The sequence below is a fragment of the Ambystoma mexicanum genome, chromosome 9 (assembly GCF_040938575.1).
Source record: "Ambystoma mexicanum isolate Mex_15411 chromosome 9, UKY_AmexF1_1, whole genome shotgun sequence".
NCBI lineage: Eukaryota > Metazoa > Chordata > Amphibia > Caudata > Ambystomatidae > Ambystoma > Ambystoma mexicanum.
Window position 1 is genome coordinate 196,058,945 of NC_090931.1, and position 26,571 is coordinate 196,085,515.

The 26,571-nt window shown below is 43.8% G+C and overlaps 1 long non-coding RNA gene across 1 annotated transcript in view; it reads left to right on the top strand.

The window, feature by feature from the left end:
* The window catches only part of LOC138487871 (uncharacterized), a 157,846-nt gene extending 134,492 nt beyond the window's left edge, over positions 1–23,354 (top strand). The window contains exon 3 of the long non-coding RNA XR_011274552.1: positions 23,175–23,354. This is a non-coding gene — a long non-coding RNA (uncharacterized lncRNA). The remainder of the gene's footprint in view (positions 1–23,174) is intronic.
* The last annotated feature ends 3,217 nt before the right edge of the window (positions 23,355–26,571 follow it).

A 26,571-nucleotide genomic window follows, 5' to 3' on the forward strand; every position in this document is an offset into this window, starting at 1 on the left:
CCAGCATACCTCAAAATGATCAGCAAGATACAAAAGGGAAGACTAACACCATCTCAAATGTATGTAAAAACCTATCTGTGAGTGTCGAATCTCTCTGTACCTAGTGGAGGATGCTGTGGAAAACAATAATGACATGGAAGACTCTGAATATCACTGCGGCTACAGAAGAGGATGCCATTGGGGCCCTATGCAATGAGATATCTATGACTCACAGCCCCCCAGATTGAGCATACCAAAAGAAAGTTTAAGCGCACTATCAATCTTAGTGGGGGTGCTCGGCCTAAACGAGTGGCCTTTTCGGACAACCTAACCACTGAACCGGCTTCAGATCTTACTGTGCAAAAGGTGTCCTCGCACTCCTTGGACTACACTGTTGTGCAAAAAAATCAGGGGGGTGGCACTATAAGGAATGTAACGCTGAAAGGCCTGATGGACAAATGGGCATGTCCTCTAGACATGCCAGCTAGAGTTCAACCTGTGTCGAGTTGTACCTATTCTAATTCAAGGATCCCACAGTCTAACCACCTGGTACCCTCTTTAACTACATATAGTACCCATAATGGTTTACTGTACAATATTTCTGCCAGTTGTTCTCCTTTCCCGCCTCACAAAACTATGAGTGCTGGTTCCAGCAGAAATATGATATTATGCAATCCTGGGCAGACAAATTGGAGCTCAGGTTAAATACTCACTAGTACCACTTAATGCAAAAATCACCTCTCCTGTTGTTATGTCAGTAACCCTCTTGGAAGGAACTACAAAGACTTTAATTATTAAAATGTACAACCCACCTGGTGGGACAAAAAGCATTGAAATTATAAGTAATATTGAGTCCATTCTTGAGAAATGGAATGAATTGTGCCCAAATGGCAAAATTGTTGTTGGCGGAAATTTTAATGCTCCTAAATTGATATCTTTCTTACCTGCCATATTGGACGAAGCTGTAACCCAGTGTGGCAAGGGAAAGTTATCAACTACATCTACCGCAGGACCAAACTGGAATCAGCTGTTTGAAACTTTCGACTTATTTTGTTTAAATATTAAAAAAACATGCCCAGTACATATCATAGGAGTTAGCACATGGGTTTCCACATTTGTGCCACTTCCCAGAGCAGTTTTCGGTGAACGTGGCCATTTTAAATGGGCTATAATGCAGTTGATTGAGGATCTTGAATTGGATTAAGCAAGGACCTGCATTCAGCAACATAGATTTAGACAATTGGCAGCATTTAGACCATTTTTCATCGCCGATTGTGGTCCCCATATCTGCTTCCCAAGTTGTGTTACTGGTATTCAGGGATGGGGAGTGTGACTGTATTAGGGCGTAAAGTTTAGATACACCCATCCTTGTTCCATCCACTGAGGACACCACTCGCACACACTCATGGGAAGCCGGTCCATCTGGGAACAATGGCCATCTAGAGCTAAACGCCGCCCTCATTCGATAATATTGAAGTGATTTTAGCGAGCCTCCACTGAAAGTGCCAACAAAGTCCTCTAGGGTCACAAATTTGCCGTTGGGATACATATCGCGCATCTTCAACCGTTTGTGCGGATCCCATGTTTTCTGAAGGGCCTTGTCAAATGTGGACAATGACGCTGACAGGGCCGTATCTGCAGGTGTCTTTGTTGTGCTTACTAAACAAGACCAAACAGAGATCAGTGGGGGACGAAGCATATTGCTCTATATCGGAATATGTGTGGCAGTGTCCTTCGGGTCATACCAGTCTTTGGCGAATTGAGCTTGTGCCGTCAGATAGTAAAGTTCAAAATACGGCACGGCTATGCCCCTGGTATTATATGGCTCGACCAGTTTCTTCCATTTCATCCTGGCCGCACCTCTGTTCCATATGAACGATGTGACAGCGGACTGGAGTCTCGTGAATATCTGCCATGATGGGAGCTAGGTTCACTTTGGGGTCCCGGATATAAATAAGTTTGTCATTCGTGTATAGCGATATGGATTGGGGTGGGCCTGTCATTCTGATACCCCTATGACGATGATTCCTCCGCACAAATGCAGCCATTGGCTCAATTGTTAACACGAAAAGTATAGGGGAAAAAGGGCAACCCTGTCTGTTACCCCTACCGAGCAAGAATGTCTTAGAAAGGGTGCAGTTAGTAGGCCATCACGTTTCTTCCTCGAGACCATACCATACCAACAACTTTGATGTTGTTATGCACCATTCTAAAAAAGTCCATCGTAAGCAATGTACTATTATCAAGGTAACTTATTTATTTACCACACATGAAAAAAAGATCTTCTTATCCCACTTCTAGACGAAGTATAAAAATTGGCTGCGTAATTATAAATCCTCTATTAGTTGTGGTAATTGGAAGCTCATATTTAGACTCCTTCGGAGTAATGATAACAAAAAGTTCTGGACCATGGTTAGACATTTTTTTAATGGCCAATGTGAATTAGAACTTAATCCCATTAAACATGCGTATATGGTGTATAGCTATAGTCCTAAAATTATGGCGAAACCTTTCCTTGCATTCCTACTGCTAATTTCATGGCTGGTTTCGAGGTGGAAGATATTGAAATAATAATTAGGTCATTGAATGGCTCCCGAGCACCTGGCCCAGATATGCTTTCAAACATTATATACAAGGATAATAATCCATTTTGGTCCTTTGTACTGGAGAGATTGTTTTTGAGGATATTGAAATCAGGGTGGATTCCTGAAGCTGGAGGAAATCGATACTTATACCTATCTTTAAGAAGGGAGATCAGACTAATCCCTTTGACTTTAGATTACTAGCTATGTTAGATATTAGTTCAAAGATTTTCTCAACTATCCTCTCTAAGAAACTTTCCAAGTGGGTCCTTTTACGTAATTTACTTTCCCCGTTTCAAACTGGGTTTCGGAAGGGACACAGTGCATTACACAATCTAAGTGCACTACATACTATTATATCACCGTATTGTAGTGCTACAACAGGCAACCTATATATATGCTTTATGGATTTCACCAAAGCTCTCAATACTGTGGCCCGCCCTCGACTTTGGTCCAAACTGGGTAAATGAGGAATTGATCCCACACTGCTGTATTTCGTGATCTCTCTGTATTCTAACACGTCAGTAGCGGTGCGAGTGAATCAGCTAGATTAATTTATAGGTGATATTATTACTAATATTAAATACCTGGGTGAGTTTGTCCATAATTTAGAATTTATAGAGCAGGCTGATTTTTGGAACCAGTGTGTCAACACCCTTAACCCAAAATTGTATTTAGCACTCTTTCAGGTGTGGTGTGAGGCCTCTACTTGTATGAAAATAAGTACAAGGGCGGCACCTTTGGTGGTTAGAGGCTCTCTTCTTTAGTAAATGGATGGGATATTTATGGAAGGTGAAGATGCAAATCTGAATCAAACCTATGGGTGTGCCCACTTGAAGGAAATGTATGCTTATTTATTTGATCTATTAAGGATTTGATTGATCTGTTCTGATTTGATGTACTGCTATTATGTTTATATAATGGTTTTGTATATTTGCATTACTTCTACAGCTCTTATATTTTTGTATTTTTTAAATTGATTGGTGTAATTATGTGTAAAGTTTTATACGTTTGTACAAAACTGTATCACATTAATACATTATTATTACTAATATTGGTCTCAAACAAGGATGTGCCCTTGCCCCTTTGCTTTATAACTGGTTGTGATGTGGGCTTGACTATTTAATCTACACAGAACTTCTCACCCTGCATCGATCGAGTCCCGGTTTCTTGGTTAGGGTATGCAGATAATACCATTCTACTTCATAAAGCTCACATACGATGTCAGTGGTCATTGGACTCATTAACTACTTATGCTGAGGCAAACTCTCTTAAAATCAATAGCTCAAAAACCAAAATCATTATATTTGGCAAGAATTCTAAAAAGAACACATTTGTTTGGACTCTTAATGGCTCCCCTCTCGAGATAGTTGATAGCTACATCTGTTTGGTTGCCCCGATTACTAATAAACCAACGCTGAATTTCTATGGTGATTTTGTGAAGACAAATACATGGAAAAAATGGTTGCTATTAAAACGTTTCATCAATAAGAAAGGCGGATATAATATTGAGGGACTAGTCTCCATTTACCACACTAGTATCCTCCCGGGGATTATTTATGGCTTGGCGGTGCTTCATGAGCCTATGTTAAGGTGGGTAGAAAAATGTGATGGTAGAATTAAGCGTTCCATCCTCCGCGTGCCCTCTTCGGTACCGGTGGAAGCATTATGCTGTGAGCTTGGTGTCCCCTCTATTCGCTCCTCAGGGTTCCATCAACAATCTAAACTTTTCCTGGATATTTATATGTCCCTCCCATTGTGAATAATATTTTTAGTTATCTTTTTTTTACCGACAGACTGGCACTAACCAATTTTTAACACAGCGGCTGTTAATCATTTCAATAATATTGAAGTAGAGCTTGATTAATTAATTTGAACACCTAATTCATGTGATATTTTAAAGAAGAAAACTAGCGATTTTGATTTTATATCTGACATTACTTACTAAAACAATAAGGGAATCTATCCAACCTATAGTACCCTGAAATTCTGCGGTATTCACTTACCAAATGATTTGACTGTGTTATGCTCGTATAATATTCGCAAATTTATTACAAACTTGCGTTTTAACATTCTTCCGTCCAGAGAACATACTGGGCGCTGGACTAAATTGCCAAGTAAAGATAGGACTTGCTGTGTCTGTGGAATGGGGCTTGAAACTGCCCGACATGTTCTTACTTCATGTCCCCTTCTCATAAATTGCTACATCAGAAGTTACAGTGGGCTTGTTTCTGATATTAGATCTATTGAAGGTGAACAATTTTGGAGTATGATGTTTGGGGCTGAAACCATTGTTTATTCCGAAAGAAGCTTTGCATGCCATTTCCTCTTCTTCTTCTTCTTCCTTTTCTTAAATGTTCTAATTGCACATACTTATTTTAATCTAACTGAATTGAGTAGTAAAAGTTGAGTTCATATGAGTATTTTTAAATTGTTATATTGTTGGAATGCTGTTTGAATTTTATTCTGTAATTAATTAATTGTGAAAAAGGTTTGTATTAACTACATTTAAAAAAGGTGCCATAAAAGAACCACCCATTACTAACATGATGACCAGAAAGGAGTTTGCCGACAGTTCCATTAGACACTGTCTCATCGCATCCCAACAATGATCACCAGGATGAACCAAGTGATGAATCCTCTAAAGGTTCAGTGGACTGAATGGTCACCTATACCGGTTTCCGATGAGGTTCAAGAACATAGGCTCAATGACCCAGAACCATTGCTAGCTCCAGAGTCTGATCAAGCTCCTGAGTTGTATGATGGTTCACCCAATACAACATCTTCATTAGAAACATTCCCTGTGCCAGTCACAAGGGATGAGTCACTTCATAACACACCAGAAGGGGAGGTTATATTCCACTGAGTGGCCATCAGTTGGAACAAAGTATATCTCCTAAACCTTTTATACCCCATAGAACAACCAGAGAAAGTAGACCTGTGTGTAAACTAATGTATAATGCCCAGGGTGTCAGGAATGGCACTCTGTCAAGAGTGGCACAGGGCACCCCGGTAGGGTTTGGGTGGCCGTGCTGAAGTAAGGTAGCAGATAAGCACACACAGCAGGAAGTTCAACCAGAAAGAAGAGTAGGAAACTGTAGCTGGGAGCCAAAAGGGGCAAAAGATACAAAGGTACAAACAAACTGGATTCCCTCTTGGGGTGTATGCTGAAATGGGAAAGAGTGTTCCACGAACCTTAGGAAACTCCAGCCTTCTGCACAGATTGCTATAACAGAGGCCTGTGCTGTATGCTCATGGCTGGGAACAACAGCAGTGGGTGTCTGTAACACTGAAAACGCGACAAAGGAAGGGGCAGGGGTTGCCTGCCGGAAACCAACGGGCAAGCTCTGTACAAAGGGATTATATAAGACACATAAGAAGACAAGAACAGAAATATCCAGCGAAAAGGAAGGCAATGAGCAATCTAGCAGAAGGAAATGAAGGAAAGGCAGTTAGACTGAAGTAGATAACCTAAGGTGGAGTACAGAGGACTCAAGGAAGAGAACAAGGGAGCAGCAGTCAGGAAAACAGAAGGGCTGCAAAGTAGGAAGCAGGACTGCAGTCAAGAGTGGCACTAGGTAGAGGCAAACTGTAGTGGACTGCGGAGGACTATAGTAGGCTGCAAGGCAGGGAGTCCAGAAGAACAGGACAGAGAGAGATTAGTAGTAGGCGACAGATAGAGAGCCCAAAAGAATAGGGCAGCGAGGTAGGGAGCCCAGAGGAGCAGGGTCACTGACTGTAGAGGGCTGTAGTAGGCTGCCAGGCTGAGAACCCAGCGGAAAAAGGTAGGTAGCAAGCAGCGGAGCGTGATCGGCTACAAGGTAGGAAACCCTGAAGAGCACAGGCGGGGGCTGGAAAACAGCGGAGCGTGATCGGCTGCAAGGTAGGAAACCCCAAAGGGCACAGGCGGGGGCTGGAAAACAGCAGAGCGTGATCAGCTGCAATGTAGAGAGCCCGGCAGGGCAAGGGCGGAGGCTGGAAGGCAGCAGAGCGTGATCAGCTGCAATGTAGAGAGCCCGGCAGGGCAAGGGCGGAGGCTGGAAGGCAGCAGAGCGTGATCAGCTGCAATGTAGAGAGCCTGGCAGGGCACTGGATCCAAAACAGGGAAGTGCAGCAACAGGAACAGCAAACAAGTAGAGGGTCAAGGCAAACAGGAGCTGGGAGATCTCAAGATGCAAGACACTCTGCTCCTGCAGGAAGCTGCTTATATACAGCCCTGCCTTGTTCTGAGGCAGGCTAATTGACAGCACCTGGAACAGCACACCTGAAGACAATCTGCCTCCTCCCTCTCTGGTCCTGAGCAGGTGGAAGCAGCACTGGCCACTGGGGCTTCTGGTGATTGTGGTCCCAATAACGATGAATGAGAATAGCCAGGAATTGAGGACTGTAGCAAGGAGCATTGTGGTAAATGTAGTTAGTTGAATAAAATAAGAAAGAACCAAAGTCGAGCAAATGGAAATTAAAGACCAAGGCGTGAATAGGAGTTGTTCAAAGAGTATTGGGAGGATAAATGAGTACCAAGTAGTCCATGATGGTTGCCAATGCGTGTGCCAGCGGCGCGGTCATGACAGTATGCCCCTCTCCATGCACCTCTCCGGGCCCCCTGAAGACTGACCAACAAGAAGAGCACGTCCAAGGCCTGTCACTGTCACACCGCGAGAGAGTCTTATACCAAAAAGGCACATCATGAAGCACCAAAAACTGTTTAATGCTGCAAGGTGAGAGTCTTGAAGGGAGGAGACATTACCAATGTTTCAAACCTTTGAGGTATAATTCCGAAAAGACAACTTCTTAGGAACCAAAAACCCAACAGTGCATTCATGAACTGAGGAACTGTGGAGATGTGCTGCAGACTCCATGGCATATATTGCTTTGAAAGAAGTGGTCTTCCTTAGGACTGGCAATGGTACAGTGCTGAAAGGTGGAACCAGAGATTCAGCTGAATTGGTTGCTCTAGGACGGTCGTCCAAATAGTCAGAAGCAGCAATGGCAACATGAAGATTTGTGACAGAGACTTCAGGAGTAACAAATGTTGCAGGAACACCATGAGTTGCAGGAAGATCAGGAATGGCAGTAGGAAGTTCAGATGCTGTAACAGCTGGAAGTATAGGTGTCACAGGAGCACCAGCCGACAGGGACGCAACTGAGACTGATGGTGTTGTGACTGGTAGTTTAGGTGCTGCAGAGGCACCAACAGGATCTACCGGAGCTGTAGCCTTAATAGGAGAACTTTTAACTGGCTTTGCAACAGGTACTGTCCTTGCAGGCAGAGAGGAAGGGGGTGCTTCGACTGCAGTAGGAGTGATCTGAGATGAGGCATCAGTAGCAGATTCAGGAGTACTAGCAGGGGGAGCAGCAGAGATAGGGCTAGCAGATCTTGTAACAAGTAGCATGGTGGATGTAGGACCAGGAAAGGGAAAGCCTTCCGAAGGCTGGCCTGCAAAGTCTTGTGTGCCCAAGTTGATACATGGATCTGGGGTATTGACAGTAGGCAAAGTTGGATTCCAGACAGGTACTGGGTATGTTTCAGGATCTGACTCCTGGTCAGGAGTGCCAATGTTAATAGAAGCAGAATACATCTCAGATCTGGTCACTTCAGTAGAGGCTGTAAGTGGGAGTAAAGAACTGACATCAAGGGCAAGAATGGAACAATCCTTTGACTCAGCGGAATGTCGAGTCAGATGATTACACTTGATCTTTGGTGTAATGGCCGTGTGAGCGATCTGGCCCACTGGAGGAGTCCATTCTTCACTATCTGAACGACAGCCTGTGTTACTGTGGCTAGTAAGTGAATGAGCGGTGTCAAGCTTTAACTGGTATGTATATGCCATGTTCAGGTCTTCCAACTGCTCTGTATAAGTCTGTATCCTCTTCTGTGTTACCAGTACAGGCCTTAATCTGTTAAACTCTAAAGACAGAATGTCGGGTGATGGACATAGTGTCAGATGGTCTGGTAAATTGTGTCCCTTAGCTGTATTCTTATAATGCAGATAGACAAATTCATCATAGAGGTCTTCGGTTTGTCTTTTAAGGCTTAAGAGTTGTTCTTGTAACAGGTATGTTCCATTAGCCTGTTCTACAGCTTCAGAATCTGGTGCAGCAGAAAATTCGGGTGTTGCAATAGGAAGACGGACCTTAGGGTTATCATGGTTAGTAGTTACTGGGGAAGCATTAAGACAACCGATGGTCAGTATTGGTCTTTTGTACCCAGGACCAGCTGCACTAACCTCAGGATACTGAATGCCTTGTCCGGTTAAATGAGTGTTTACAGCAGTCAGGGGAGGTTGTGTAGCTTGCCAAGCTGATCTTGAGCATATCACTTTGGCAACAGTGTACTCTGGTTGAGAGTCTGCCACAATGAGTGCAATATCCTTGGCTGTAGCAGTCTTACGACATTGGTCCTGAGACCGGGTAGCCTGGGATAAAGGAATACAAGGTTCGTGTACCGGCTAAATGTCGAATGTAGTGTCAGAAGAAATGCCAGAAACCGCATGAGTGCTTTCCACTGGTTGGGCTAACAAAATCAGCAGGAATTCATTTTCTTGCTGTAGCTTCTCTATAGATAGAGACGGCGGATCATAGTTGCAAATGTCATAGTAGTTACACATGGAAGGGTCAGCGAGCCAGTGAGTGTAGTACTGTGCTTGTAAACCTTTGTTTACTAAGGCGAGTCTGTCTTTTAAACTATGGTTTTTGTTTGCAGTCCTTAAGAAAACTTTAGATTTTTGCAGAGGTTTCTTGAACCGAAAAGAAAGCATCTTTGGTCTGTGTTTGCCCTTCCTGCCTATGGAACAAGAATCTTTTTGGTCTTGCATTCTGTCAGGAATGGCACTCTGTCAAGAGTGGCACAGGGCACCCCGGTAGGGTTTGGGTGGCTGTGCTGAAGTAAGGTAGCAGATAAGCACACACAGCAGGAAGTTCAACCAGAAAGAAGAGTAGGAAACTGTAGCTGGGAGCCAAAAGGGGCAAAAGATACAAAGGTACAAACAAACTGGATTCCCTCTTGGGGTATATGCTGAAATGGGAAAGAGTGTTCCACGAACCTTGGGAAACTCCAGCCTTCTGCACAGATTGCTATAACAGAGGCCCGCGCTGTATGCTCATGGCTGGGAACAACAGCAGTGGGTGTCTGTAACACGGAAAATGCGACAAAGGAAGTGGCAGAGGTTGCCTGCCGGAAACCAACGGGCAAGCTCTGTACAAAGGGATTATATAAGACACATAAGAAGACAAGAACAGAAATATCCAGCGAAAAGGAAGTCAATGAGCAATCTAGCAGAAGGAAATGAAGGAAAGGCAGTTAGACTGAAGTAGATAACCTAAGGTGGAGTACAGAGGACTCAAGGAAGAGAACAAGGGAGCAGCAGTCAGGAAAACAGAAGGGCTGCAAAGTAGGAAGCAGGTCTGCAGTCAAGAGTGGCACCAGGTACAGGCAAACTGTAGTGGACTGCGGAGGACTATAGTAGGCTGCAAGGCAGGGAGTCCAGAAGAACAGGACAGAGAGAGATTAGTAGTAGGCGACAGACAGAGAGCCCAAAAGAATAGGGCAGCGAGGTAAGGAGCCCAGAGGAGCAGGGCTGTAGACAGCTAAGTGTAAATCTGGCTGTAAGGCAGAGGAGTGTAGCAAGCCACAAGGCAGGGAGCCCCGAGGACAAGGGCTGTAGGCAGCAGAGGGAGCAGGCTGCAAGGAAGGAGCCCAGAGAACAAGGGCTGTAGGCAGCGAAGAGGTGCAGGCTGCAGGGCAGGGAGCCCAGAGGACAAGGACTGTAGGCAGCCGGAGTGAGGCAGGCTGCAAGACAAGGAGCCCAGAAGAGCAGGGCAGCAGGGAGTGAGCCCAGAGGAGCAGGGCCGCTGACTGTAGAGGGCTGCAGAGGAATGTAGTAGGCTGCAAGGCAGGAAGCCCAGAGGACAAGGCAGCGGAGCGTGATCTGCTGCAAGGCAGGGAGCCCTGAAGAGCAGGGCCGCAGGGAGTGAGCCCAGAGGAGCAGGGTCACTGACTGTAGAGGGCTGCAGAGGACTGTAGTAGGCTGCCAGGCTGAGAACCCAGCGGGAAAAGGTAGGTAGCAAGCAGCGGAGCGTGATAGGCTGCAAGGTAGGAAACCCCGAAGGGCACAGGCGGGGGCTGGAAAACAGCAGAGTGTGATCAGCTGCAATGTAGAGAGCCCGGCAGGGCAAGGGCGGAGGCTGTAAGGCAGCAGAGCGTGATCAGCTGCAATGTAGAGAGCCCGGCAGGGCAAGGGCAGAGGCTGGAAGGCAGCAGAGCGTGATCAGCTGCAATGTAGAGAGCCCGGCCGGGCACTAGATCCAAAACAGGGAAGTGCAGCAACAGGAACAGCAAACAGGTAGAGGGTCTAGGCAAACAGGAGCGGGGAGATCTCAAGATGCAAGACACTGTGCTCCTGCAGGCAGCTGCTTATATACAGCCCTGCCCTGTTCTGAGGCAGGCTAATTGACAGCACCTGGAACAGCACACCTGAAGACAATCTGCCTCCTCCCTCTCTGGTCCTGAGCAGGTGGAAGCAGCACTGGCCACTGGGGCTTCTGGGGATTGTGGTCCCAATAACGATGAATGAGAATAGCCAGGAATTGAGGACTGTAGCAAGGTGCATTGTGGTAAATGTAGTTAGTTGAATAAAATAAGAAAGAACCAAAGTCGAGCAAATGGAAATTAAAGACCAAGGCGTGAATAGGAGTTGTTCAAAGAGTATTGGGAGAATAAATGAATACCAAGTAGTCCATGATGGTTGCCAATGCGTGTGCCAGCGGCGCGGGCATGACACAGGGGCTCAGAGTGAGGTATGGATTACAGGGATTCCTTCTAGTGAGCGCCCTTCTGACTCCAGCTCAAATTCACCACGCTTTGAGAATGTACTGAAATCCCAGCAGATTGGTGGGTGCCTATTCCACTGCCCGATGTTTTACCCTGCCCTAGGACATTTAACCCTATCCTTGAGGCCAAGGATTCACGAAGAGGGGGAGGGTGTAACCATAGGCTGGTTTGTGGCGACGCCCCTTCCTAGTTTTAAATCAAAAAGCACATGTGTAACAGCCCACTAGGGCTGAAGGTATGACATGCATTTAAAGTACACTGAAAAGTGTAATACACTGTTTTCATGTTGTATTTATTATTAGTTATGTGAATTGTATGTGAAATGTAAGTGTTATGGATTTAGGTTTGATGCAGTATGTTTTATATGTGCACCTATGTATTGTTATTAACAATGGGGGCATCCATTTTAGCTCTCCTGGTGAGGTCCTGGCCACTACAATGACCTTTGCTATAAAATGTCCTCTATTTGACCTTTGTAAGAACCTATCAAGGCTCATGGAATGCTGAGGAAGTGGCAGTTGAAGGCAGTTGCAGAGGAGTTGGAGAGAGAGCAGCCGTGACAGCCTGTCCTGTAGTCAGGCTCTCTACAGGCTATATAAATATCTAAATGTTAACTCTCTGATAGAAAACAAAACTCATGACCTTTAATCTTTTAATATAGGTTGCTTTAAACCTGTTTTCTGCCGTCAGCTTGGCCTCGCTCATTATATCAGCACTCGCCAGTTCCAGACAGGAGTTTTACATGGGGTAAAGTGTGTGGCTCCACTGCCTCATATCTTCATTTCAATCTGACTTCAGTTGTGAAGAGTTAAGGGTTATTTAATCTCTGACAGTCTGACTGGACTTCCTGGTGAGGAAAGCACCAATTAATTTGCCTTCAGGTCGAGTGTTTAGAGAGAGAAAAGCTTGTCCCAGAGGACGGTCTTTCTCTCTCTCGGACTCAGGGTAGATAAGAAATGTAAACACAGAAGCTGCAGCCAAGATATTTATGAAAGGAATACAGACTTCAGTACAAACCCTGTTCATACAAGGTATGAACATTTCTTGTGGATTACTTTAAATGAAAGGCTGCCAGAGACTTTTGATTATGCGTGTGGAAGTTAAGGAATATTTTTGTTTGCAAGGTCAATGTACCTCTATTGTATCCCCAGCACTGTGATGTAAATTGGGTTTGAATTGTTTTTGTCTTTTGAGCCCACACACCAACCCTCAGTGTCAGCTGTATAAACTACATTAACAGTGTTCATATTTTCATGGGGCTGCCTGCACCGTCTCCAATATATTTTTTTAATGGATTTCCTGACTGCCTTCTGGCACCAGGGACTATGTGATATGGTGACTGATTTCTGAACTATACACGTTGGAACTGCATTTCCATTTTTTAAAACAGCCTTAGGAAGGGACACATTTTTATAGGGAGTAATACATTGCTCTGATGTTTCCAGAATCTTAAAGGGACTGTTATTTAAATGCTGAATATTTCTTCAAATCTAGAGTCCTGGAGCACAGGAGGCAAGAATCCCATTTGAGATCACTGAAGCTGCTCCATGAACTTCAATCTGCGCTTAACCCAGGAGAGTGGGCAGTGAGCGATTTCATACTTCGCTTTCAGCAACTAACTGTAGGGCATATTATTTCATACTCAGAACTATGAACTGGGGCATCATTACTTGTTTTTTGTCTACTTGAACTGTTTAACCCATTTTATTATATAGGCCCAGTTTTGTTCCGTTACAGATAATTCAGATGTGAATATATTTTTGTCAGATTGATATTTCCATGATTCATATTTGTGAGGACATAGTATTATATAAAAGCACCAGCACCACTGTTATACCTGTGTATGCAGAATTTATTCTGAGTCATCCATGTGCAACAGTGTGAACGATGCATATTATCCTTAATGTGGAGGGGTGATTATTTGTATTGATCGTGTTTTCCATAACGTGTCAGTCCAGAGGTTTGGTAGTGCTCTCAGAGTTTATTAAAATAATTCGGGCTATTAGTCTGGGTACCTTTGCTCCCATATGTGAGAGTTGAAGAACCGGTTACATTAAAACAAGCTTATGATTTTTGTTCCAAACAATATATTAGAACCATTGTGGGCTGCAATTTCATACATCATATGTTTATCTAACATAGACCAGCAATGACATCTGTCCTTCATATGTACTATGAGTATGAATAAGCAGAAACAGTCTTATTCTGCACACCTTCATGTTGGCATAGTCAACAAATGCTTATCAAGGTTATGAAAATCATGTCAGTTTAACTACCGTGTATTGCATAACATGGGTCCACTTAATGGCAGCTTGCATCCTCACTAAGTGTTACATTCTTCAGATGCTCTATAAGTACAAGCCTGCAGAGACACCTTCATATAAGCATAAAGTGTGAACATGCCTGAAACACAGTGACAGCTCTTCCATTAATCATGCTTTACATTTTGATCGAGGGAGCATTTTTTCACCTGTCATATTTAACAGATTTTCGATACAGGGCCAGGAGCAGAGTTTATTGAGTTCTAATCCAAATAGCAGGTTACAATCTGGCACAGCATTTAAAACAGTAGTTTGTTCCACTCCACACATATGATAAGACATTTCATTCTGTTCACTGTATGTGAGTAACTGATTGGTTTCACCTCCTCTCCGGTTCTGTGTAATCTGCTGTATCACCACCCATGTCCAATCTTTTTCTGTGTGTCGAGGTCTCATGAAATGCTCTGTCAGGAATTTCACTGCCACGCAATTCCGAATGCATTACCTATGTTCGGCAATTTTCTGTTTTACATGTCTTGTTTTGTCTTGCCTACATATAGCAGATTGCAAGGACATTTGATAACAAAGATCATATTGCTACTGTTGCAGTTTGTGAAGCCAGTTAGTGTCCATGTGACATTATCATGCTAAAAAATGTTGTGTTGTGAGTAAAAGGAAAAGCAGTACAGTTCCAACATCTGTAGTGTCCCTGTACAGGTGGTAACCCACAGAAAGTGTTAGTGTTTGGGCTAGTCAAGGGTCTATACTTATTAACTAGTTTCTGTCTTCCATTTTCATTGCGTTTGAATGCAAATAAATGTTTCTGATTCAGGGTCCGTTGTTGTTTTATAATGTGCCAATTTTTCAAAATCCTTTTCCTGATCATGGTACTCACAGGGCTATATGTTGTGACACAGGCACGCCTCTCTTTGTTTTTCTTCTCTCTCCTGGATAGGCAAATCTGTATGTCAGTGTTTCATGCTCTTTTATATGCCTGTTCAATTATCTTTCTTGAGTATCCTCGACTAAGAAGTCCTGCTCGTAAGTCATTTGCATGTGCATAAATATCCTTTATTCTGTGCAAGTATGTCGAATACAGAGAAAATATCCATGGGGCAGAGGTCCTTTAAACTCATGGGATGTATCTGTTATAATGTAAGAGGGTATTCCGATCTATCGATTTATGGTATAAGTCTGTGATAAGTGGTGTCCCTCTTTTCTTAGTCAATCTAGGAAGGCCACCTGTTTTTGATCATATTTGATGGTAAATCTAATATGAGGATCCCTCCCATTGAGCCAATGGTGGAAAGATGTCAGTTCTAATACATTCCCTTTCCATACCAGGAAAAGTAAATTTTGTCAATGTATCGTCGCCATGTGGACACTTGTGGTTTGTAGGGATTGGTCATGGTGTTAAGCATGTGATCTCCTCGAAATGGGCCATATATAAGTGGGCTATGTTTGTCTCATTGTCTCTTAAATATGAAGAGATTGTCAGTTAATGCAAGCCGTGCACATTCCACAATGAAAGCAGTAGGATTGGTGCAATGGTCAGTCCTTGTGTTGATAGATGTTTCGATTACTTCCAGACTGGCTAGCTGTGGAATGTTGGTGTTATAGTGCTTCAACATCTAGAGTGACTAGTAGACATGGCAGATTCACTTCCATGTTCTCAATTCATCTTGTGTCTTTTGAGTCAACGACAAACAAGGGCATCTTTGTTATGAATGGTTTGAGATACCAATCGACAAAGGCTGATAGAGGATCTATAGGTCTGCCTGGAGGAGCTGCCATACTCTTGTGGATTTTGGGGAGGATGTAGAAGGCTGCTATTTTGGAGTTGGATTTAATTAAACAATCTAGCTTCTTCTTCACTGATCCAACCATTAAACTCACCATCATTGGTCAGAGCTTTTATAGTACCGCTAAGCGTGAAGCAAGGTTCTCTGTGATCTTTTTATAGGCGTGGGAATCCGGAAGTAATCTAAGGCATTCATTTTCATATTTAAAGGTGTCCATAATTAAAATCCCCCTCTCTCTTGTCAGCTGGCTTTATGGCAATGGAGGTATTCTGACTTGGAGTGTCCAATGCCTTGCGCTCTTCTCCATTGGAGTTACTCCTGCTTGCATTTTTGTGTGCAATGGCTTCATAAATGTCCCGAAGAACACAGTTCTCAAAAGTTTGTATTTCTGCTGAAATCGTGTTGGGAGGGGGGCAGAATTTAGAACCTGGTTTAAGCAGTGGTCGAAGTGGGTGAGAGAGGTTGGAAGCAGTGCTGCTCTACTTTTTTTTAAAAGTTTGACTGTTCCTAACACTTTTATTTTAAAAAGAAAACATTCCAGAATGGTTTGCTTTTAAAATAAAAAAAGTGTAGGAAGAAGTTTATACTTGTACTTCAGTGAACTGAAAGTTCCCTTAAACAATAGGTGTGTTTGTTTGGGGGTTTGGATTGCAAATGGGAGCAGGTGTGGCAGTGATGGGGTTTGTGGGGAGTGGGAGCAGGCCAACAGGGAACATAATTCCACTACTTCTTTTTGTACACTTCGACCACTGGGTTTAAGACCAGTCACATTTTCATCAGAAGACACATGTGTGTCTCTGCCAGCATTGACTTTGGGTAGATGAATTTAAAAAAAATGTCAAGTCTAATGTTGCAGAAACATTTCCACAACTCAATCTCTGTTTCAAACATGTCTGCCCTCTTAGGTGGTACAAATGCTGAGGCCCATACTCAGTAAACCTACTTTTGTGTCTATTAGGGCATATTCCCACAAGTGTATTACTGGAACCCCCATATCAAAGCTTCCCCTTAGGATGGATTGTTCCAGTACCTTGTCTGCATTTGTTTCTCATGACCCAAAGTTTGTCTTCAATTCCTGCCTCACGGGGATGGCCATTGAAAGAAATGTGGCGATTGGATAGAGTTCTGATATAGGTGTGAGATTATTTAGGTATTTGAACTGTAATTAATTTGATTTAGAATTGCGAAGGCTGTGTGCCTCTTTAGAAACAGTCCAGCCGTGGCACTGGCTCATTGTTTACAGACTTTGGATTGAGCCCCGCTGGAAGAACAATAAAGTCCAGAACCCATAAAAGGCAGCAAAAAGTACAAGGCGTTAACTCATCAGGAAAAAATTGGGACTTCTTCCTAACAGTTAGGGGTTGGTGGTTAGCCAGAGAAAAGTTATGGTTTAGAGGTTGTGGTTAACAGTTGGAGGTTGGGATTAGAGGATGGGTTTAGAAGTTAGATTGGGGGCAAGAAACATGCGGTTAGAGATTGGGAGTAGGAGTTGAAGTTAAACATGTTTGGGTTAGAGTTTGATGTTAAGAGGTTTGGGATTAGAGGTCAGGGTGTAGATGTTTGATTTAGAATGTAAGGTTTAGAGGTTGGTATTGGGGTTACAGGTTGGGCCTACATGTTGAGGATAGCAGTTAGGATTTCAGGTCAGGTTTAAAAAGGTGAGGTCAGAATTTGTTTTTGAGGTTCGATTGGGGGATAGAAAGTGGGGCTAGTTGTTGGGGGTTGGGGGTAGGAGGATTGTGTTACAGGTTGGGGTTAGAAATTGGGAGTAAGACATGGCCATTAGCGGTTGGGCTAAGCGGATTGGGGTTAGATGTTAGTGTTGAGAGGTTTGGTTTATAGATTTATGATTGGAGACTAGAAGCTGTAGTTAGATGTTGGAAGTTGGAATTCATAGGTTGGTTGAGGTTAGGTTTAGAGAAGGAGGGTGTTCTCCTGGCTATCTTGCTTTTGTGTTTTGAAGAATTTGTTCTTACATACTGGTTGTTGCGATACAATCTCGCTTTTATTTGTGCAAGTGGTAGGTTTTACTTCAATTGTTGGTATACATATAGTACATCTGGGGCTCTTACATCCCCTTGTTGTCAGTTGACACGTGTTTCGACCCGTGGGTCTTTATCAAGGCTGTTGTTGTCAAGTCTGGTGCCCCCTGTGGGGTCCTCGTACAAAGTTTGTGGGTTGCCGTCCTGTGGAGAGAGTGGCTCCTGTTGGGCCCTGTTGTCTGGTCAGCGGGTTCGCTCGTGGTAAGGTTTAGAGGTTGGCACAGGAGTTCAGAAGTTTTCTTTTTCTGTGTATATTGTAGGCATTTTATAGCAGGTGTGTTAATGGGGGAAGTGGTTGTAAAAATGGCAGTAGGAATGGAGAGAATAACAGTTTGCACTTTACAATGGGTCATATGGATAAAAGAAAACTTTTAAAGTACACAGCACTAAGTGCCACTTGATGATAGGAGATGGGACAAATGACAGTATGCTTATGGAGTAGGTTAGTCAGGGTAAGTGGCATGTATCCTGTTCACAGGCATTTATAAAAGAGTTGCAAATGTAGTGTACAAAATATATGCATACCTGTAGTTTGTGATGATCGATTTAGAGGTGGATACATTTGGAAGCAGATATGTTGGGGAGTTGTACAGTACTTTCTTCTGGAGGTAATTTGCAATTACAGTAGACTTGTAGCCAGAGTGTTCAACATTAGATCTAAACTGCTGAAGGGTGATCATAGAGGCAGATATAGAAGTCTTGGATGTGCTTGGTGGATGGTTGTGTGATTTCTTATGTGTAGCCAATGAGGGAGAGGTGCAGAGAGTGATGTAGAAAGGGAAAAAGGGGTGCCCCTGTGTTACGGGGTCCGCGGACACCACGGTAGTCCACGGACAGGGTATGCCACATCCGGGGCTTCTCAGCATGCCTGGAATGGAAACGGGACTGGGGGGATTATCCAATCAGGTGTTGAGGGTGTGTTTCACAGGTAGAGAGGGTAATCCTTTTTGTCATTGCTGTGTGTAGTGAAGATGGCTGTGTTTGGAGAGATGGAGAGAGTGAGTGTGTGGATGGTGGGAGATTGTTTTATGAGAAATCTGCAGATGTATGTAGAGATATGTGGCCTTTCTGCCAACCTTGGATTGGAGGGAGTGGAGGCTTTGTGGTGTAATGTGTCAGGGAGAAATGTGCATGGTGTATTTACACTTTGTAAAAATACGGCTGTTTTCAACGGTCCTGGTGATTAATTGTGGAGGAATGGTTTTGGGGTATGTGAGTAAATTAACTTTGCAGGGTGACCTGAAGCAGTTCCTGAAGGCACTCATCCTCTTTCAATGCGCAAAGGTCATTTTTTCCCAAATATCACCTAGGGGTGCATGGATGTGTTGTAGTGTGTTTAATCCTCAAAAAGACATAGGAAGGCGTCTTGTTAACCAAGGGATATCTTGTGTTATGTGTGCTGTTGGGATGTCATCGTTCCCAAATGAGAACATTTTGGAGTATAGTGCAAGTTCTTTTTTTTGTGATGCCATTAATTTGACGGATTGTAGAAATACAATCTTTCTTTGTAATATTCAAAATGCAATTAGAAGGCTGTTGTAAAGTCACGTAGAGTGCATTTAGTAGGTGTAGTAGAAATAATCTGAACACCCCCCCACCCCAAAAAAAGGAAAAAAAGGCTCTTTTCTGAGCCACCATCAAAGAGAAAAAGGACTACCCTGGTTGCAATTTCTATCCTCATCCTCACAGATTGCGCGTTATGTCTGCAGACACCGCGGTAGGCCGCCGATCGCATGTGCCACATCCAGAGCATTTGAGGTTGGTAGGCATGGAAATGGGGCCGTGGAGGTTAGGAGATTGGTCAATGAGTTTTCCTGGGTGTGGGTTGCAAGCAAAGACTGTGGCAGAAGGTCTATTTCCTGAGAGGAGTGCAGTTGGCAGAGGAGGCAGAGTGTATGGATTTTGGGGGGCTCCTGGATACATTGGTTGGATGTGCATGCAGAACACTGTGGAGTGGCTGCACATCTTGGATTCCATCATGTGGATGTGCACTCATAAGGAGTGTGTGGGATGAAGTGGCTGAATTTGGTTTCTCTTTGTGCAACTTTGGTGATGCTTCATCATCCAGACATTATTATTATTCATTGTGGAGGGAACCGTTTAAGACATGTTACTTGAACCTCACTGCAGTTTGCGATGAAGGAAGCACTTTGGAAAGTCATGGACATGTTTCCAGAGTCACAAGTAACTTTTTCTCGCGTTGCGCAGTGACAGACGTGGCTGTGCGCTTCTTTATTTGGTCCGCAAGTGGAGAAAGCGAGGGACAATGTTAACAAGGCTATTTATGCCTTTTTGAGAGATGTTGGTATGTCGTCCTTCCATAATGAAAAGATTGTTTCGTAGCACGAACATTTTTCACAGAGATGAAGTCCATCTTACTAATGCTGGTAATCAGCTTTTTTTGCAAAATATTCAAAATGCATTGCAACCCTTTTTGCAAGTGTAGGAAGGTTTTTTCTAGTAGATGTTGGACTGTTCCACCCTTCCAAAAACAAACAAACGCCACAAAAAGGCGCTTTTCAGAGCCGCCACTTTCTCCCGGAAAAGAGTGCAATGTTTTTGAAAGTGACAACCCCTAAAAAAAATGTTTTAAAGTCTGCGGACTACCGCGCTGTCCGCAGACTTTTCAGAATGGTCAGGGCAATGGACCATTTAATTGGCACTTCTATTTTTAAACTGTGAAAGGTGTCACTGAAAAGAGCCTTTTTTTGGTTTTTGTTTTGTCTTTCTTTTTTGTTTTGGTTTTTTAGACAGGACACATAAGGAAAGGAAGGGAAGGGAAGGTGGAGAAGGGGCACCAACCACAGCATAAGAAAGGGCAAGTGGAAAAGGGAAAGAGGGGGATGTTGGGTGGGCCTCACTTGGGTAGGTGGCACTCTTTCCCATGCTCCCGGACCGAAGCCTCAAAAGCACTCCAAAATTGTTCCCCTCTGCAGAGTACCACTTCGCAGTACATGCACAATACAGTGACGCTCGAAAGGTATGGGTCTACTGTGTCATGTATGGCTTGCGAGGCTGGTTCAGGGATGTGCTGGTGTCATCTTTGATATCATGGGTGTTAGTTCTTGCAGTACACACTGGTGGTGCGAGTTATGGTTCCTTAGCTTACCATAACTGGCAAATTTCTGTTTTTTTCGGTTTTACTTGTAAGCATAATATGGATAGGTTGTTATTAGTGCAAATTAACTATAGTGTCCCTTTAAAAAGGTTTTTGGCACTGAATTTGATAGGTTTTTCTTAGGGCAACTGAACCATAACGTCACTTTAACAAAGTTTTTTCACTGAATTTGATAGTTTTGTGGTAGCGCAACTTAACCATAACGTCCCTTCAACAACATTTTTTTGCTGATATATATATTTATCTATATTTATACATACACGTGTGCTGGGAGTCAGAGCATCAAGAATGACATTGGGGTAGGAAATGAACTTTGAGAGAGACCAGCAAGAGCAACATATTGCAGACCTGGGGCACAGAAAGGCACATGGGACAGAATTGGTGAAGTGAAAGACACATGGGGCAGAACAGGGGAAGGCAGAGCAAGATGTGGCATCACTGGGGCAGGGAGTGGTGTACAGGGCAGAACTATGTTAGTACCAGTCTCTTAGGCAGAACTTAGGTAAACAGAGCAACCTGAGGCAGGACTGAGCCAACTATGGAAAATGTGTTTTACAGTGATATCCCTTGCCTATATCGGTAAGTCAGTTATTGGGCATTTGATTGAAAAATAGCAGCATGAAAATGTATTGTACAGTGGTGATGGTGGTATAGATTGGTGAGTCTGGGATTCAAGATGTTCTTTAGGTACATCCGCCAAGAAAATATATTTTAGAGTGGCACTGCTGGCATATATTGTTGAGTCAGGCCTCCTGAGTTTATTTTGGAACAACAGTATGAAAGGTGCCTAATGCTGGCCTATATTTTTGAGACAGACATCATGATGTTCTTTGGCCACAAGCAGCATGAAAATGTGTTGGGAAATCCTGTGTTGTACTGTTGATGACCCCGGGTTCTTTTAGAGTACTTCATAAGTTCCCCTCCAGGAAAGCTTGTACATTCTATGTCAGTTTACACAATTTCTCAGACATTTGCGCTTTGAAATGCGCTATTTCCACCCATTATTTTAACAACCTTCTCTTGGGGACAAACCCAAAACAAGAGTTGGTTTAAACAAGCGACTGCATCAGAGCTTTACAAATTCATCAGTCACCACTGTCTCCTGGACATGGGCGTAATTTTAGGGGTGGCACACGGGTGTTTGTCCCCCAACCTTTCTTGGCACACACTTTTGTCCCCCTCATTTGACAGGGGCCCTTTTCCTTTCCTTTAGATGTAATGTCCCGGCAACATTTTCAGCAAAGTTACTCCACTGCTCCTGGACAATTACGCCAACCATTGTATCACCTTGGTGCTAAATTACTGAGTTGTAAATCATTCAAAGTGAAACATACCTAACGATCAGTGGTGTAGACGGGGTATTGCCTGAGTGGCATGACTTGTACTCTTTTTCCCAGTGCCTAAAGTGCCACACTTAGCCTGCTTGCTGGAGGAAGAGTTTACAGGATATTGCGGCTGCTGCACTGCTTAAAACACTTTTCTCCTTTGCTTCCGAGTGATTAGTTGTAGAGTAGGAAGGGAGGATAGCCCAAGCCCATGACTCTACTGACAGTGACATCACTACGGTTGGTGGCGGTTGGTGGCACCCGATACGGTAACGCATGGTGTCAACCTATGGTGACACCATGAGTTACTTCATCAGATGTGGCACAGTGGAACATCTCCGCCCGGTCCGTGACCCTCAGTCACGGGCCGGACGGGATGTTTACTTCACTCAGCAGCACCGGCCGACAGTGAAACGTGCTAACCTGCTAATGAAATGTAGCAGCAGGGGTCGAAACATGCTAATCTGCAGTTGCTTCACTAGGGTTGTGGGGAGGCGTACTGGGCGTCCCTAGTGTCACCCCCTGTGAGGAGTGTCACCCGGTGCGGTCCGACACCCCCCCCTTACCCCATCCCTCCCCCTGGCATTCTCCACACCACCCTTGTGACGCCACTGCCCTGGAAAACAAAGAAGCTTCTACACAATCCCTGCCACTGAGCTTATGTGCAGGTTCTGTGTTTAGGAGTCGAATATTGAAAGCAGATCACAATATTTTTGAGATTAGATCAATTAAGAAAGAAATGTATTCATACATTTTTAAAGGAAATTGAAATGAGCACCACCAAAATACTTTTGTCTGCCTCATGCAGTGGAATTGTAGGAGGAACGAGATTGTGCCCAAAGAAACGTCATGTGTAAAAACACATTTTTTAAAGTGTGCATATACAATACCTGCTTTGATTTTTATTGTAATGTGGTGTTTCTAGAATGCTACTGTTCTGGTATAAAAGAAGTAATGCTGAAGTCATATTAAGGATGATGGTTCTATTTGCTGGTTACCCCTGGATATACCCTCAACCTTGCTCATCTTTGTATGCTATGTTATGAAGCTTTTTATACTGTGCCAGTCCCCCCCTTGGTGGTCTTTAAACTGTACTGGTTCCTTGTCTGAGAAAATGGTGTACAGTGCCCCCAAATGAGGTAACATATGCTTATTGTGTTTTGGTACAGTTTGTTCTCAGAGTCCTCTAAGTACATTTCAAGGGTTTTATTCTTTCTCTGTCTCCCGCTACCCAGTTTCATCTGTTTCCACCATGCCGCAGCTACAGTACCTGTCTAGGGGCAGCCTACCTCGCTTGACCTACCAGCAGCTTCCCGGACGGTCCCCTGGCATTGTGTACTTACCTGGTTACCAGTCTGACATGAATAACAAAAAATGCCTGGCTTTGAGGGAGTTTTGCTGCTCATCGGGGCAAGCATTCCTAAGGTATTAAAAAAAAAAGGTCTGGGAGTCACTCTTCTGAGAACAAACACATTCAAATAACCTGTTCTCTGGGAAGGTGCCCACTCAGGAGGGTCTACAGCCACGTTTTAGCTCACTGTAGCTTTCACAGAGGAGAAATATCCATTTGCATATCAGTCTGGTCCCACCCAGGCGGTCTAGGACCAGCCTGATATGCAAATGGAAATTTCTCCAAGGGAATTCTTGTTCAGCTTAATAGCAGATGAGAGCTAGGTTATAAAGGTAGGTTATGAGGGTAGCTCAGAGGCGAGGAGGTAGACTTTTGGTTTGGTTTTGAACAGATCTGTGTGGACTGTTTCTCGGATGTCCGGGGGACGAGAACTCCATGCAAGTAGAGCAAGAGAGAGAAAGAGTGGAAGGGAAAGCAAGCACAGGGAGGGCAAGGTGCCACAAGATAATGGAGGAGGCACAGTGGAGAGTTGTTTGTTGTCAAAGGTTATTGAGTTTGTAGCTTGGTTAGAGAGCAATGTGTGGTTTGCAGTAGTGAGTTTTGGGTGATCTCTGGGTATTTGTATGTTATTGTTTTTCATTCTGTATTTATCCCTCGTTTCCGGCTTATGCTTTCTAGCAGCAGTTATTGTATGGGTTGGGCAGACTGCTCATGAGGGTGCTTGTTGTATAGTTGGTCTATGTTTATTTCAGAGTTGAATAGCAAGGTTTTTAGTTGTTTTCTCAAGGTTAGGTGGTCTTCCGTCATCGAGTTCCATAGTTTGGCTATTAGATAGGAGAAGGTGGTTCCTCCGATTTTTTTCTTTTCCCGTAGTGTCTTGTTTCTATATGGAGGTTGGTGCTAGATCTTAAGTCACTTCTGGCGAGTGGGTACGCCTCCATCTGCACAGCAGCCGGTGTAGGTCTCTGCACGGGCAGCATATGAATGGGGTGACCCATGGTTGAGGATGCTGAGACTTAGGGGTGAATGTTATTAGTAGAGAGTTAGAGGAGAATGAGTCATATAGTAGTGATTGGCAGTGCTAGTGGAAGAGGCATCAGGTGTGGGAGGAGAATGAGATCTGAAGGTCAGTGAGAAAGGGGGGAATGGCAGAAGGTTTAAATCTACTTTCATTAATAGGTTAGACAAGTGGTGAGGAGGGGTCAGACGTGGAAAGGAGATAGTGGTGGAAACAATGGAGTTTTAAGACAGGGATGTTTTGACAGTAGTGTTAGTGGCTGAGAGAGAGGTGGAAATGAATAAGAGATCCAAAGAGTTACCCCCGATATGAGTAGGTAGCTTATGAATAGAGTGGAGAACTGGGTCACATTGAAAAGACTGAAATTCATATTTCTGAGACGTGATTGGAGAGGTAAGGTTAAAGTCACCTAAGAGAATGAGGTAAGGTTTAGTGGAAAGAGAATCAAGAAGTTACCCAGGTTCATCAAAGAATGGTCCAGTGGGACCAGGAGGGCACTAGATGGAGATGATGTAAGGCATAGCAATAGTAGAGCTGGTGAATTCAAAAGAGGTTGGAGTGGAAATGGCATTGGGGAGTTTTGAGGCAGGAAGAGAGTAGGTGTCCGACGCCTCCACCTCTGCCAGTCAGACAAGGAGAGTGAGAGGAGGATCGTTTGGAGTCGTGGAGGGCAAGTGGTGGTGTCAGCTGGAGAAATCCAGGTTTCGGTGATAGCAAGGAGGTCTAGGGCAGGAGAGCTGGCGTGAAAGTAGTCAGTGATAAAGGACGTTTTGTTGAATACAGACTGAGCATTTCAGAGTGCAATGTTCAGTTGATGCAGTAAGGAAGAGTAGAGAATTTGAGTCTCAGATAAAGAGAAGTAAGGTGTTAGTGGAGGTATGGTTAGCTTCTCTGCTTTGTTTGTTGAAAGTAGGTGAAAGAGAGATGGAGTGGTGGGAGTTTTAAGATGTGAGTTGTATGATAGGGATGAGAACGGGGGAACTTGTAGCGTGATTGGAGAAAGCGTAGAGGGAGGTGAGCAGGAAGAGCAGCAGGAGTGAATGCATAATAAGCAAGTACCACATGGTGCAGAGCCAGCACAGTAATTAGCAGGGTAGGGGTACTCACATAAAGGCAAATGAAAGGATCATACGCAAAGAGGCTGGTCAATGTCTAGTCTTCGCCTTTCACTGTTCCCTCCCCTTAACTTGGACAGCCCTATGGAATTCAGAAGTGATGTCACGTGCTCTTGCCACCTGATTTCCTAGTCCATCAGTGGTTGGTCCCTCTGATTTTGTCCTGGGTGTTGCTGGGGTGAGGTGATTACTTCCCGATTGGTATTCTCACAGGAGAATCTTGTGGCCTTCAGCAGGAGAGTAGGCTGACTCATGATTGCCGCAGGAAGCAATGTTACTGAGCCAAGATGGCAGGAGGAATTGATGTCACTGATCAAGATGGCCGACCCAATATCTGTAGACTGGTGTTTTCTTGGGTAATGCGCATAAAATATAATTTCGGATAAACCCATTCCGGGAGGTACCCAGTTCTTTCCAAAAACCTGTTGATAAAGGGGTAAAATGTCATTGCCAGTTGGCCGCGCCATGATTTCTTTTAACAAAAGTGAGTCAAAGGATTGTGGTTGTGACATCAAGGAGAGGGATTGGCCTATCATTTTTATGGTCCTCCTTGGATCTTTTTTTGCAAATTTGAATAATAGATTGTGTACAAGAATACAAGAATACAGAAAAGTATTACCATGCAGAATATGTAAAATGTTGGTTTCAAAGTTGGCTAGACCATCATGCCTAGGAGCTCTTGATTTATTTTTTTGTATTTTGATGGTGTCCAATATACCTAATTTAGAAAAGGTACCAGACCAGGACACAAGATGAACCATATGTAAATCAGTAACAAGCTGCTCTTTGTTCAAAAATATTTCACTAATTTATGTTACCCATACCGTCTCAGAGATGGGATTTATCTGGGAACCGTACACGTTTGTCTCTTGAGCAGAAAGAAGGGTCCAACCTTTTTTAGTCTATCAGTTCTAAAATGTTTACCATTTCCTGTCAATTCAAAGTGATTATGCCTTTATTGTGTAATGAGCCTATGTTTACAGCATTGATTACCATTTTAAATGTGCATACTGCAGCCCGGATAGACCAACTTTCGCATAAAGGCATCTCAGTTCCTGGCACATGATCTTCTTGCCTTCATGTACAGCTGCATTATAATCTGCAACCACAAGATTACCACTCATTGGATCCAACCTGAGGCAAGTAGG